Source organism: Coenobita brevimanus, chromosome 27 (genome assembly GCF_032717465.1).
Source record: "Coenobita brevimanus isolate Jiangsu-jjx chromosome 27, ASM3271746v2, whole genome shotgun sequence".
NCBI classification, from domain to species: Eukaryota; Metazoa; Arthropoda; class Malacostraca; order Decapoda; family Coenobitidae; genus Coenobita; species Coenobita brevimanus.
In genome coordinates, this window is record NC_136980.1 from 11,901,495 (window position 1) to 11,914,793 (window position 13,299).

A 13,299-nucleotide genomic window follows, 5' to 3' on the forward strand; every position below is an offset into this window, starting at 1 on the left:
AATTTCCGAGGTTGAAAAAGTCACATTTAGGAAACATATATAAGAAATCGATTGACATGTAAAGAGAGGTGGCATCTGAGGTGTTTAAGAATAATTAGCTTTCATTAATGTGGGGATCATATAGACAAACGACAACCTTCGAATGAGTATGTTTTTTACCATCAATAGAAGCACTTTAAATATATATCGAGCCGCGTAACTGAATTAAAAAAAAAAAAATGCAATATGGTGAAGGTTTGTATTACATCGTCATCCACATTTCTTGAGAATTTGTCAAAACTGTTATACCATGTGAGAAGGAAGACTGAGGAGCTTTAGACTCACAAAAATTTATGAAATTATAAACTATTGTAATACGGAGATATATGATTACCATTTATAACTTCATTCCTCATCTCCGTAAGTAGCTGTAAGTGCAGCTCCTAGGGACACTGAATGAATTATATTGTCTTCTGGAGATTGTTTGGATTTCAGCGTTTCGAAAAGTGTCAGTTGTGACTCTTCATAGTACTGGTAACTTCTGATACGGAAATGGTTAAATTTTGTTACGGTAACAGCACCCTCTTCCCGAATAATTCAACACTATTATACTTGAGTGATCGAAAAAACCGCATAATTGTCGGCGAAAACCCCAATTATGCAACTTCCACAATAATACTCTAAATCTCCTGGGAAACACTACCAATTATATCTAAAATTCAGTAAACATTTATGAGGGTGACAGTACTCTATAACTGATATATATATATATATATATATATATATATATATATATATATATATATATATATATATATATATATATATATATATATATATTCGTTCATTCCCAGATGCCATGTATCCCAGTCGGGGTGGCCAGGGGCTTAGAGTTAATTGTTTTACGGGGAGGGGCACTAATCCTCCACCAACCCCACTTGACACGTGTATATATATATATATATATATATATATATATATATATATATATATATATATATATATATATATATATATATATATATATATATAAAATCTATCTTACAAGGTTAAATAAGGTAACACGAAACATGAAATCAACTCACTGGGGAAGAAGGCATTAGTTACGCCTGATTAGAGACTTGTAAAGAACTTGGAAATTCAGTGATAAAACGGATATAATTTTTATTCTGCATAACTAAGCCTTTGAAGTTGCATCTTGGGCCTCCTGATCAAATTTCCAAAAATTAAATATTTTCGCAGCATGACGGTTCGTGTGATATCATTATCCATATTTACCCAGGTAAAGTCACTCTGTTAAGCAGTATATCGTTTACGAGAAAATTGTTTAGGTATTTTTTATCAGATATACATTTTATAAACATTTCTTGGTTTCTCGTATACGCAATTTAATTGTTCATGATAGGTCTAAAAAAATATCAGGTTGAAGGCACGTTGACCTGAACTGTTGTTTCCGATGTCTATATGCATTATTATTTATTCTTTTTAATCATCCTGCCAGTGACATAGATAAAAGGTAGTTCCCTCTGTGAACTAGTCTTTGGGGGGTAATTCAGAACAATATTACTGGAGCGATGACGAGAAATTTATTTTTGATCAAAATCGCTAAAAATGCAACTTCCACAAATGTTGTCAAAATTGCCAGACAATCCCAATTATTTCCAAAAGCCACAACATTCCTAAGGGTGACAAAATTACATTTAGGGATAATACAATGAAATCAATTGACATATAAAGAGAGCTGCCAACTGAGGTGTTTAAGAACATGTTTGAAATACTGGAAGGTCACCGAAACAAGGAATAAACTTCGAATGAGTATTCTTTTTTATCTGCAGTAGAAGCACTTTAAAATTACATCAAGCCTCCTGACTGAATGGTAAAAAAAAATATTTGGACATTATGAAGATTCATGTTAGATCATCAGCCATATTAATTCAGAAAAAATATCACAAAAGTATGATGCTCTGTGAGAAAGTATATTGATAAGGTTAGGACTCACCAAAAGTTTTTTACGAAGCATAAACTATTGCAATACTGAGATATATAATTACTATTCATAACTTTATTTCTCATCTCCGTAGACATTTAGTGCACGACAGCAACAAATAGTGCAGGTGTATGAAATACTGAATGAACTGTATTAATGTTCTCTGAAGAATGCTTAGATTTTTACGTTACGGAAAGGGTCATTTGTGACTTCATATATACTGGTAACTAGATAAAAAATGATCATGTTGTTTTGTTAGGGAAATAGCATCCTCTTTAGGAATCCTAAAACCACATAAAAGACGTCGAAAACCACAAATATGTAATTTACATAACAATATTCAAGATTTGCTGGGAAACATTCCCAATTGTACTAAAAAATCAGAAAACATTTCAGAGCATGAGATTATGCCGTTTCTGAAAAAAAAAAAATCAATAGCAAGTGTTAATGAGGGAACACGTAGGATGAAATCAACTTACTGGTAAAGAAGGCTGGTATTCAGTTTATGGCGAAAGAGTTTCATTTGATATGTAAAAATCTTGGAAACTTAGAGATGAAACGGATATTATTTTTATCTTCAAACTAGGATTTTGAAGTGGCATCTTTAGCTTCCTGATAAAATGTAAAAAAATTGAATATTTTCGCAGTATGACGGCTCGTCGCGTCCATATTTACCAAGGTAAAATTACCCCGAAAAGCAATAAATCGTTTATGAGAAAATTGTTTAGGTATTGACTATCAGACATATATTATTAGGAAAACGTAAATACAGAGCAGTACTGATATAGAATTTATTATCAACATGTGGTTCCTCATATACGCAGATTGCAGGAGAGCTGACCTGAACTGTTGTGTTTGCCGAGTTGAGATTAACTGGATTTTAATTTCCGATGTGATTTCCCTTTTTTTTTTTTTTTTATTAATTTCAGCCGGTACTTCACGGATAGAAGGTAGTGAAAGTTGTGGATTAGTTACGGCGCTTTGGGGGTCGTTCAAAACAGTATTACTGGAGTGATCCATATATATATATATATATATATATATATATATATATATATATATATATATATATATATATATATATATATATATATATATATATATATATATATATATATATATATATATATATATATATATATTTTGTTGAAATCGCTAAAAATGCGACTTCAACAAATGGATTCAATATTGATTTCGAAACACACCGAATTATTTCCAAAACCAGAAATTTTTGAGATTGAAAAAGTCACATTTAGGAAACATATATAAGAAATCGGTTGACATGTAAAGAGAGGTGGCATCTGTGTTTAAGAATAATTAGCTTTAATTAATGTGGGGATCACATAAACAAATAAACTTCGAATGAGTATGCTTTTTATCAGCAACAGAAGCACTTTAAAAATATATCGAGCCTCTTGAAGGAATGAAAAACAAATATATATTTGCTCATGGTGAAGGTTTGTGTTACATCATCCACATTTCTTGAGACAAAAACCTATCAAAACTGTTCTCAGCTGGGAAACTCCCAATTGTATAAAAAAAATTCAGTAAACATGAGGGTGAAAGTATTCCATATCTGAAAAAAAAAAAAAAAAAATCAGTACCACTAACAAGTCTAAATGAGTAACAACATGAAATCGACTCATTGGTAAAGAAGTTTTTCATTGTTGGTTTAAACCCAAAGGGACGTGTAAAAACTTGGAAATTTAAAAATGTATATTATTTTTGACTGCATAACTAGGCCTTTGAAGTTGCATGTTGGGCCTCCTGATCAGATTTAAAATAATGGAATATTTTCGCAGTATGATATTTACCAAGGGAAAGTCACTCCGTAAGGCAGTTTATCGTTTACGAGAAAATTGTTTAGGTATTTTTTATCAGCTTTATATTATTAGGAAAAAGTAAATACATACTCGTACAGAGATATACAATTTATAAACATTTCCTCGTTCCTCGTATACGCAGTTCATGATGTCTAAAAAAAATCAGGTTGAGGGCGCGTTGACCTGAACCGTTGTGTCTGCCGTGGTGATATTAAGTGGATTTTGAATTTCGGAGGAGGCTATTGGCATTTTTTTTTTTTTTTTATTCACCTTACCAGTGACTTCATCGATAAATGGTAGTTCCACCGTGAACTAGTTACGGCTTATAGCATCGGCTTTGGGAGTAGTTAAGAAGTATATTACTGGAGCAATGACTAGAGAAATTTATTTTTGGTCAAATCGCTAAATATTCAAATTTCACAAATGAACTCAAAATTGCCAGAGTCCCAATTATTTCCAAAAATCACAAAACATTCCTGAGGGTGAAAAAATCACATTTAGAAAACATGAAATCAGTTTCATCTGAAGAGAGCTGGCATCTGAGGTGTTTAAGAACAACAAGGTTTAAATAATGGGAGGTCACCGAAACAAGCAATAAACTTCGAATGAGTAATTTTTTTTTTTTTTCTCTCCGGGGGAACCACTTTAAAATTACATCGAGCTTCCTGCTGAATGGTAAAAAAAGAATATTTGCACATTATGAAGGTTCATGTTAGACCATCAGCCACATTAATTTCGACATAATATCTCAAAAGTGTGATACTTCAGGAGAAGATATGTTGTTGAGGATTTGACAAAATTTTATACGAAAAGAAATAAACTATTGGAATATCGAGATATATAATTAATTACAAATTATAACTTTATCCCTCATCTCCGTAGATATTTAGTGCATGACTGCTACAAATAATGCAGGTGTAAGAAATACTGAATGAACTGTATTAATGTCCTCTGGAGATTGCTTAGATTTTCACGTTACGAAAAGGGTCTTTTATGACGATATCTACTGATAACCAGATAAAGAAAATCATGTTTTGTTAGGGAAATAGTATCCGCTTTAGGAATAAATAAAAACTGTTAACCTGAGTGATCCCAAAAACTCCATAATTGACGGCGAAAACACCAAATATGCATTTCCCACAATCGTATTCAAAAATTTAGCTTGGAAACACTCCCAATTTTATATAAAATTCAGAAAACATTTTTGAGCATCAGAATATTCCATTAAAAAAAAAAAAAATTCTAAATGAGGTAAAACGTAGGATGAAATCAACTCACTGGTAAAGAAGGCTGGCATTCAGTTGGTTTAAGGCCAATGAGTTTCATTTGATCTGACATGTAAAAAAAACTTAAGATATAAAAAGGATATTATTTTAATCTGCATAACTGCATAACTAGGGCTATGAAATGGCATCTTGTGCCTGCTGATCAAATTTAGAAAATGGAATATTTTCGCAGTATGACGATTCTTGTGATGTCATTATCCACATTACCAAATTAAAATCGCTCCGAAAGGCAATAAATCGTTTACGAGAAAACTGTTTAGGTATCGCTTATCAGATATATGTTATTAGGAAGAAGTAAATACATAGCCGTACTGAGACATACAATTCATAAACATTACATGGTTCCTCATATATGTAGTTTTATTCTTCATGATGGGTCGGAAAAAAAAAAAAAAGGTTGCAGGAGCGTTGACATGAACTGTTGTATCTGTCGTGTTAATATTAAGTGGATTTTTAATTACCGATTACTTTTTTTTTTTTACTCCTCTTACCTGTGACTTCACGGATAAAAGATAGTGCCAACTGTGAACTAGTTACTGCTGGAAGGATAAGCTTTGGGGGTAGTTTATTGGAGTGGTGACTGGATAAACTTTTTTTTTTTTCGAAATCGCTAAATATGGAACTTATACAAATGTACTCAAAATGAATTGCGAAACAGTTATTTTCAAAACTCAGGAGACATATCTGAGGGTGAGAAAAATCACATTCAGGGAACATAAGACATCGATCTACATGTAAAAATAGCTGGCATCTGAGGTTTTTCAGAACAATAAGTATGAATTGATGGGGATGTGGCTCACCGAGACAAGCGAGAAACTTCGAGTGATTATTGTTTTGATGTGCAGTAGATGCACTTTAAAGTTTCATCGAGCCTCCTGATATGGAAAAAAAAAAAATTGCACGTTATGAAGGTTCCTGTTACACAATAAGGCAGATTTTCTTAGGTATAATCTCTCAAAATTGTGATACCTCCTGACTAGGGTTATTGATGAGCTTCTCTCACCTATAATTTTATACGAGAATGTATAGTATGTCATCGTACTGAAGGGCACAGGAACCGGAACTGTGACTGAGAACCAGATATCGATCCGTCAACGGCCATACCACGTTGAGTACATCGCTTCCCGTCCGATCAGCGAAGTTAAGCAACGTTGGGTCTGGTTAGTACTTGGATGGGTGACCGCCTGGGAACACCAGATACTGTTGGCATAACGTTCTCCCTACGTGTCAAGTGGGGTTGGTGGAGGATTAGTGCCCCTCCCTGTAAAACAATTAACTCTTATCCCTTGACCACCCCGTTTGGGATATATGGCGTCTGGCAATGAATGAAAAAAAAAAAAAAATCGAGATATACAATTATCATTTATAACTTTGTTCCCCATCTCCGTAGACATATAATGCATGACAGCTATGAGAAGTGCAGCTTGAAGGGACACTGAATGAACAATATTATTGTCTTCTGGAGAATGTTTGGATTTCAACGTTACGGTAAGAAAATGGTTAAGTTTTGTTACGGCAACAGCACCCTCTTCTCGAATACTTGAGTGATCGAAAAACGGTATAATTGACGACGAAAACCCCAAATATGCAAGTTCGACAAAGTGCTCAAAATCAGCGGGGAAATATTCCCAATTGTATCTAAAATACAGTAAACATTAATGAGGGTGATAGTATTCCATAACAGAAAAACAAAAATCAGTATTAGTAACAAGTCTAAATGAGGTAACACGAACATGAAATCGACTCACTGGTGAAGTAGGCATTCATTGAGTTTGGTCGAAATCGCTAAATATGCAACATCCACAAATGAACTCAAAATTGCCAATCCCAATTATTTCTAAGTCACATAACATTCCTGAGGATGAAAGAATCACATTTAGGAAACAACATGAAATCAATTGACATATAAAGAGAGCTGCCATCTGAGGTTTTTAAGAACATGTTTGAAATAATGGGACGTCACCGAAACAAGCTATAAACTTCGAATGAGTATACTTTTTCATCTGCAGTAGAAGCACTTTAAAATTACATCCAGCCTCCTGACTGAAAAAAGAATATTTGGAAATGAAGGTTCATGTTAGATCATAAGCCACACTAATTTGACAAAATATCTCAAAAGTTTGATACTTTGTGAGACGGTATATTGATGAGGTTATGACTCATCTAAAGTTTTATACGGAAAAGCATAAACTATTGCAATACCTGAGTGATCCAAAAAACTCCATAATTGACTGCGAAAACACCAAATATGCATTTTCCACAATCGTATTAAGAATTAGCTTGGAAACACTCCCAATTTTATAAAAAATTCAGAAAACATTTGTGAGTATGAGAATATTCCGTATTTGAAAAAAAAAAAAAAGTCTAAATTAGGCAACACGTAGGATGAAATCATATCACTGGTTTAAGGGTAGTTTCATTTGATTGGAGACATGTAAAAAACTTGGAAATTAAGATATAAAACGGATATTATTTTCTGCATAACTAGGGATTTAAAATGGCATCAGGTGCGTGCTGATCAAAATTAGAAAATGGAATATTTTCGCAGTATGACGGTTCGTTTGATATCACCATCCATATTCACCAAATTAAAATCACTCCGAAAGGCAATAAATCGTTTTCGAGAAAATTGTTTAGGTATTCGTTATCAGATATATATTAAATATATATTAAATACATATATTATTAAATACATAGCCGTACTGTGACATACATTACTTGGTTCCTCATATATGTAGTTTTATTCATCATGGATAAAAAAAAAAAAAGTTGCTGGATCATTGACGTGAATTGTTGTGTCTGCCGTGTTAATATTAAGTGGATTTTTAATTTCCGATGAGTCTATTGTTTTTTTTCTTCTCTAACCTGTGACTTCAAGGATAAAAGGTAGTGCCGTGTGAACTAGTTACGGCTGATAGCATACTCTTTGGGGGTAGTTCAGAACTATTTTACTTGAGTGATGGCTGGATAAACTTATTTTTTGACCAAATCACTAAATATGAAACTTCCACAAATGTACCCAAAATTTATTGCGAAACACTCCCAGTTAATTGCAAAATTCAGGAGACATTTCTGAGGGTGAGAAAAATCACATTTAGGATACATATAACAAGAAATCGATCAACATGTAAAGAGAGCTGGCGTCAGGTATTTCAGAACAATAAGCATGAATTGATGGGGGTGTGGCTAACCGTGACAAGTGAGACACTTCGAATGATTATTGTTTTTTATGTGCAGTAGCACTTTAAAATTTCATCGAGCCTCCTGACTAAAAAAAAAAAAAAAAAGAAAAAAAAAAATTGAAGGATCCTGTTACACAATAAGGCAGATTTCCTTGGGTAAAATCTCTCAAAACTGTGATACCTCCTGACAAGTATTTATGAGCTTTTGACCCTCACCTATAGCTTTATACGTGAAAGTATAAAATATTGCAATATCGAGATACATAATTACAATTTATAATTTTATTACCCATGACAGCTGTAAGAAGTGCAGATTGAATGGACTCTGAATGAACTATATTAATGTCCTCTGGAGAATGTTTGTATGTCAACGTTCCGACTAGGGTCATTTATGACTTTCTTTATTTGCAGTGGTTCAGATAAAAAAATGGTCAAGATTTGTTACTATTCTACCCTCCGTTCTAGGAATAATTCAACACTATTAAACTTGGCTGATCCTGAAAACCGCATAATTAAACACTAAAAATGCATCTTTCACAGATGTACTCAGAATTATCTGGGAAACATTCCCAATCGTACCTAAAAATCAGAAAACATTTCTGAGCATGAGAATATGCCAAATCTATAAAAAAAAAAAAAAAAAAACAGTAACACGTAGGATGAAATCAGTAACACTTAGGGTGAAATCGACTAACTGGATAATCTGCCTCCAAGAGATTGGGTGAGGGAAGCCGACTCCGTTCCTTCTTTACTCGTGCACAACTTTTGACTCTATAGACGGGCTTTATCCGCCCCTGAGTGGAGTACAACTCATGTGTGGGGAGGCTCCCCACATGCAGGTCTTCTTTAATAGAGTGGAGTCAAAGGCTTTTCGTCTCATTAAGTCTCCTCCTCTTACTGGCTCACTTCAACCTCTGTCTCTTCGCCGCACTTACATTTTTATTTCTTTTCAACCGCTACTTCAATGGTCACTGCTCCTTCACCTCTACAACGGGCGCGTTGCACCAGTCTAGCAACAGTCTTATCCCTTTTCTGTCCAGCTCTCTAATGCAAGAGTTAACCGTTACTCCCAGTCCTTCATTTATGCAACAGGTCAACTCTGGAACTGTCTCCCTCTGTATTTCCTGCTAGCTATGATCTCCAGTCCTTCATGCGCAGTGTGTCCTTGTATCTCGAAATGATCGGATCTTGAATTTGGCTCTCTCTTGTATTTTGTTTTTTCTCTTGGAAGGAATGGTTATTGCAGGCTCGTGGCCTTTGGTTCCTTCTTCCTAGCATTAAAAAAAAATTAGTTCGTGCAAAAAAAAATATATATATATATTCTTTACCATGTGTACATGAAAACTCGATATTTTCTTGATTAAAATGCTAAACTAGCCTAGGAGAATATGGAACTTATTTTACTATTACACATCTATTTTCGCAGGCAAAATGCCAAGCAAGGAAAACTTTCTGTACGTAAAATTATTCGACTTACGTTCTTTGGTAAAATGAGTCTTCATTTTGGTGCATTTAATATTGTGATACCCTTTTCTTGTCACTAGTACGGTATGAATAAAATAACCGGAAGTGATTTGTTTGTTCTTTTTTTGTTGATCTTTTAAATCCGTACTTGAGATCGATATCGAAGGCCATACAGTCCCGCTAGAATAGAGTCCACACGCAGGTCATCCAGGCAGAATGTTTTTTAATGTTTTTTATAAAATACATATACAAATATTCATTCTTGGGAATTTTGTATCTAGAACTCTAAACACTTAATTATTATTGTTAATCGCCATTCATACATATAGAACGGTGTTGAGGCAGGTCTGTTGAGGGATTAAGGGTAAATTTTGATTTCCATTTCCTTCTGGACTGATTACGGGACGCGAATTTTTTTCTCCTGCCAAGTTCCGTCACTTTGCACATATGGCAACGTTGCCCTGTGTTTAGTTTGGCAACGCCGCGCAGCAGTGATCACAATCATTTACTTTTTTTATGCTTGACCATATATATAATACCTGACTATCTATATTTTACATGGATTGAAAGAATAATAGAGACATAGAGGTCATATAGTTTTCGCTGCCTTAGCTTAAATAAATATAAAAAGGGGCCATACCACTGTCTTTACTTCGTCACTCGTCTGCTGAGAGAGAGAGAGAGAGAGAGAGAGAGAGAGAGAGAGAGAGAAAGATACTCTCTACACTTTGCTAAAATTAGTTATATGTTGATTTAATGAAAATGCGGTACGTCTTAGGGGTGGTACATGACTGCTCGTTGAGAACACTTATCAGTAACATATCTTGTAGGCCTATACTACTTTCCCTGTCATTTTTTGTCATTGCTCCCAGACGTACGATTCAATCAGCTGTGTTTACAATCGGCAATGGCGCATCACTGGATCTGCTGGTCATGAATCAACTTCAAGGTAAGCTATGGTGTAACGGGGTTGTTAATAACAGTAACTTGGTTAGTTTTTAGAGTGAGCATCATGCGTAGGCCTGCCTATTATATATATCCAGAGTGAACGGTAACAGAAGAATAAAAGGGATACAGCAAGGCCATGAGAGTCGGGTCAGGTGAGTGCAACAATGGGTTCTGGGAGGCCACATATGGTATGGAGAAGTGGGAAAATATATAAAGGAGAGACTGTTTTCCAGTATATGGAAAAGGCTTTGTAGCAAGAGCAAAAATGGTGTATCTTGACAAAGCATGGAGGAACTTTTGTGTGGTAAATTCTAAGTTTTGGACGTCTCTGAAATTAGAGTTTATATATATATATATGTATATATATATATATATATGTATATATATATATATATATATATTCATTATTTTAGACAGTTCTAAGTAACTTTCCTTTACCGTGTGGCATATTTACGGGAAATAATTTCAATTTTACTCATTAAAAGAACCAGCCCAACCTTACCTAACCTATCCTTGAGGAGTAAAATAAAAACTAGAGGGCACTCAGTAGAGCTCATATTCTCCGCCATGCCACATATTATCCAGAATCTGTATCCAGTTTCGGATCATCTCCAAAATTATGTTCGTCCTTGCCTTAGGGGCAAAATATCTATAAAATTTTGTGAAAATTGGTCAAGCCGTTTCCTCCGGATCCCTTCAAACATACTTAACATGAAATAAAGGACATGAGAACATGAAAATAATCTGAAATGTAACCTGACATGATTTTACTAATATACCTAAGAAAAACAAGAAAATAATCTGAAATCTAACCTGACAAATGATTTTACTAATATACCTAAGAAAAGCAAGAAAATAATCTGAAATCTAACCTGACATATATACCTAAGAAAATGTCTAATGAAACATTGATATTCAGGCATCATTGATACCAATATTTCCCAGCTTGCAGCAGAAATTACCAAGGTTAACCCTTAAGAATGATCATGAAATGCGTTTTAGGTGATAAAATATTATGGGTCATTAACCTCTCTCTCTCTCTCTCTCTCTCTCTCTCTCTCTCTCTCTCTCTCTCTCTCTCTCTCTCTCTCTCTCTCTCTCTCCTGTAAACACAGCAAATTGAATCGTACGTCTGGGAGCAATGACAAGAAATGACAGGTAAAACTGATGTGTTCTCAACGAACAGTCATGTACCACCCCTAAGACGTACCGCATTTTCATTAAATCAACATATAACTAATTTTAGCAAAGTGTAGAGAGTATCTTCCTTGCATACTCACTTTTTATTGATGACCCTGCATGTTATTATTTTATACTGTTTCAAGCTCTCTCTCTCTCTCTCTTCCTCAGCAGACGAGTGACGAAGTAAAGACAGTGTTATGGCCCCTTTTCATATTTAAGCTAAGGCAGCGAAAACTATATGAACTCTATGTCTCTATTATTCTTTCAATCCATGTAAAACATAGATAGTCAGGTATTATATTTATAGTCAAGCATAAAAAAAGTAAATAATTGTGATGAATACTAAACCTGGCATCCGATATGGCTCACTGCTGCGCGGCGTTGCCAAACTAAACACAGGGCAACGTTGCCATATGTGCAAAGTGACGGAACTGGGCAGGAAAAAAAATTTCGCTTACGGGACTGGGGAGGGAATCGTTTAGCCCGCTCGCTACTAGTTGCATTGTAACAGCGACTGGTTTAGTGGTTTGGCGGCTTGTGGAAGGCGGGATGGTGAACGAGAAAAGAATCAATTCTGGAATCGATTCTAGCTAGTACTGCAACTCTCATAGTCGATTCTATCGAGCCCAAATTTAGAGAGTCTTGCCCAGCCCTAGAAGAGGGTCTTTTGTGATACTTCATGCGTACTGGTAACTTCAGATAAAAAAATGGTCAAGTTCTTTTGTTAGGGAAATAGCATCCACTTTATAATTCAAAAATATTAATCTTGAGTGATCCTAAAAACCGAATAATTGACGGCGAAAACACCAAATATGCAACTTCCACAAACGTACTCTAAATTAGCTGGGAAACACTCCCGATTATTTCTAAAAATCAGTTACCATTCCTGAGAGATAGAATATTCCGTATCTGAAAAAATGAAGTAACACGTAGGATGACCGACTGACTGGTAAAGAAGGCAGGCATTCAGTCGGTTTAAGGCCAAAGAGCTTCGTTTGATTGGAGACGTGTAAAGATCTTGCAAAATTAGAGAATAACGGATATTATTTTTATGTGCATAACTAGGGCTTTAATGGGGCATCTTGAGCCTTCTGATCAAATTTTAAAAATGGAATATTTTCGCAGTATGACGGTTCGTTTTATATCATTATCGATATTTATCAAGGTAAAAATCACCCCGAAAGGCAATAAACCGATTACGAGAAAATTGTTTAAGTACTGGTTATCAAATGTTATTATAAGGAAAAAGTAAATACATAGCCGTACTGAGATATACAATTCATAAACATGACTTGGTTCCTCATATATGCAGTTTTATTGTTGATGATGGGTCTAAAATATCAGGTTCCGGGAAAGTTGACCTGAACTCTTGTGTCTGCCGTGTTGCTCTTAACTGGATTTAAAATTTCCGGGTCTATTGGCATATATATTTTACTCAACTTACCCGT

At 34.6% G+C, this 13,299-nt stretch overlaps 1 non-coding gene across 1 annotated transcript; it reads left to right on the plus strand.

Moving 5' to 3' along the window:
- Positions 1 to 6,165: 6,165 nt before the first annotated feature.
- Positions 6,166 to 6,284, plus strand: LOC145394599 (5S ribosomal RNA). Its single transcript, XR_013896457.1, has one exon. It is a non-coding gene; the product is annotated as a 5S ribosomal RNA (ribosomal RNA).
- The last annotated feature ends 7,015 nt before the right edge of the window (positions 6,285 to 13,299 follow it).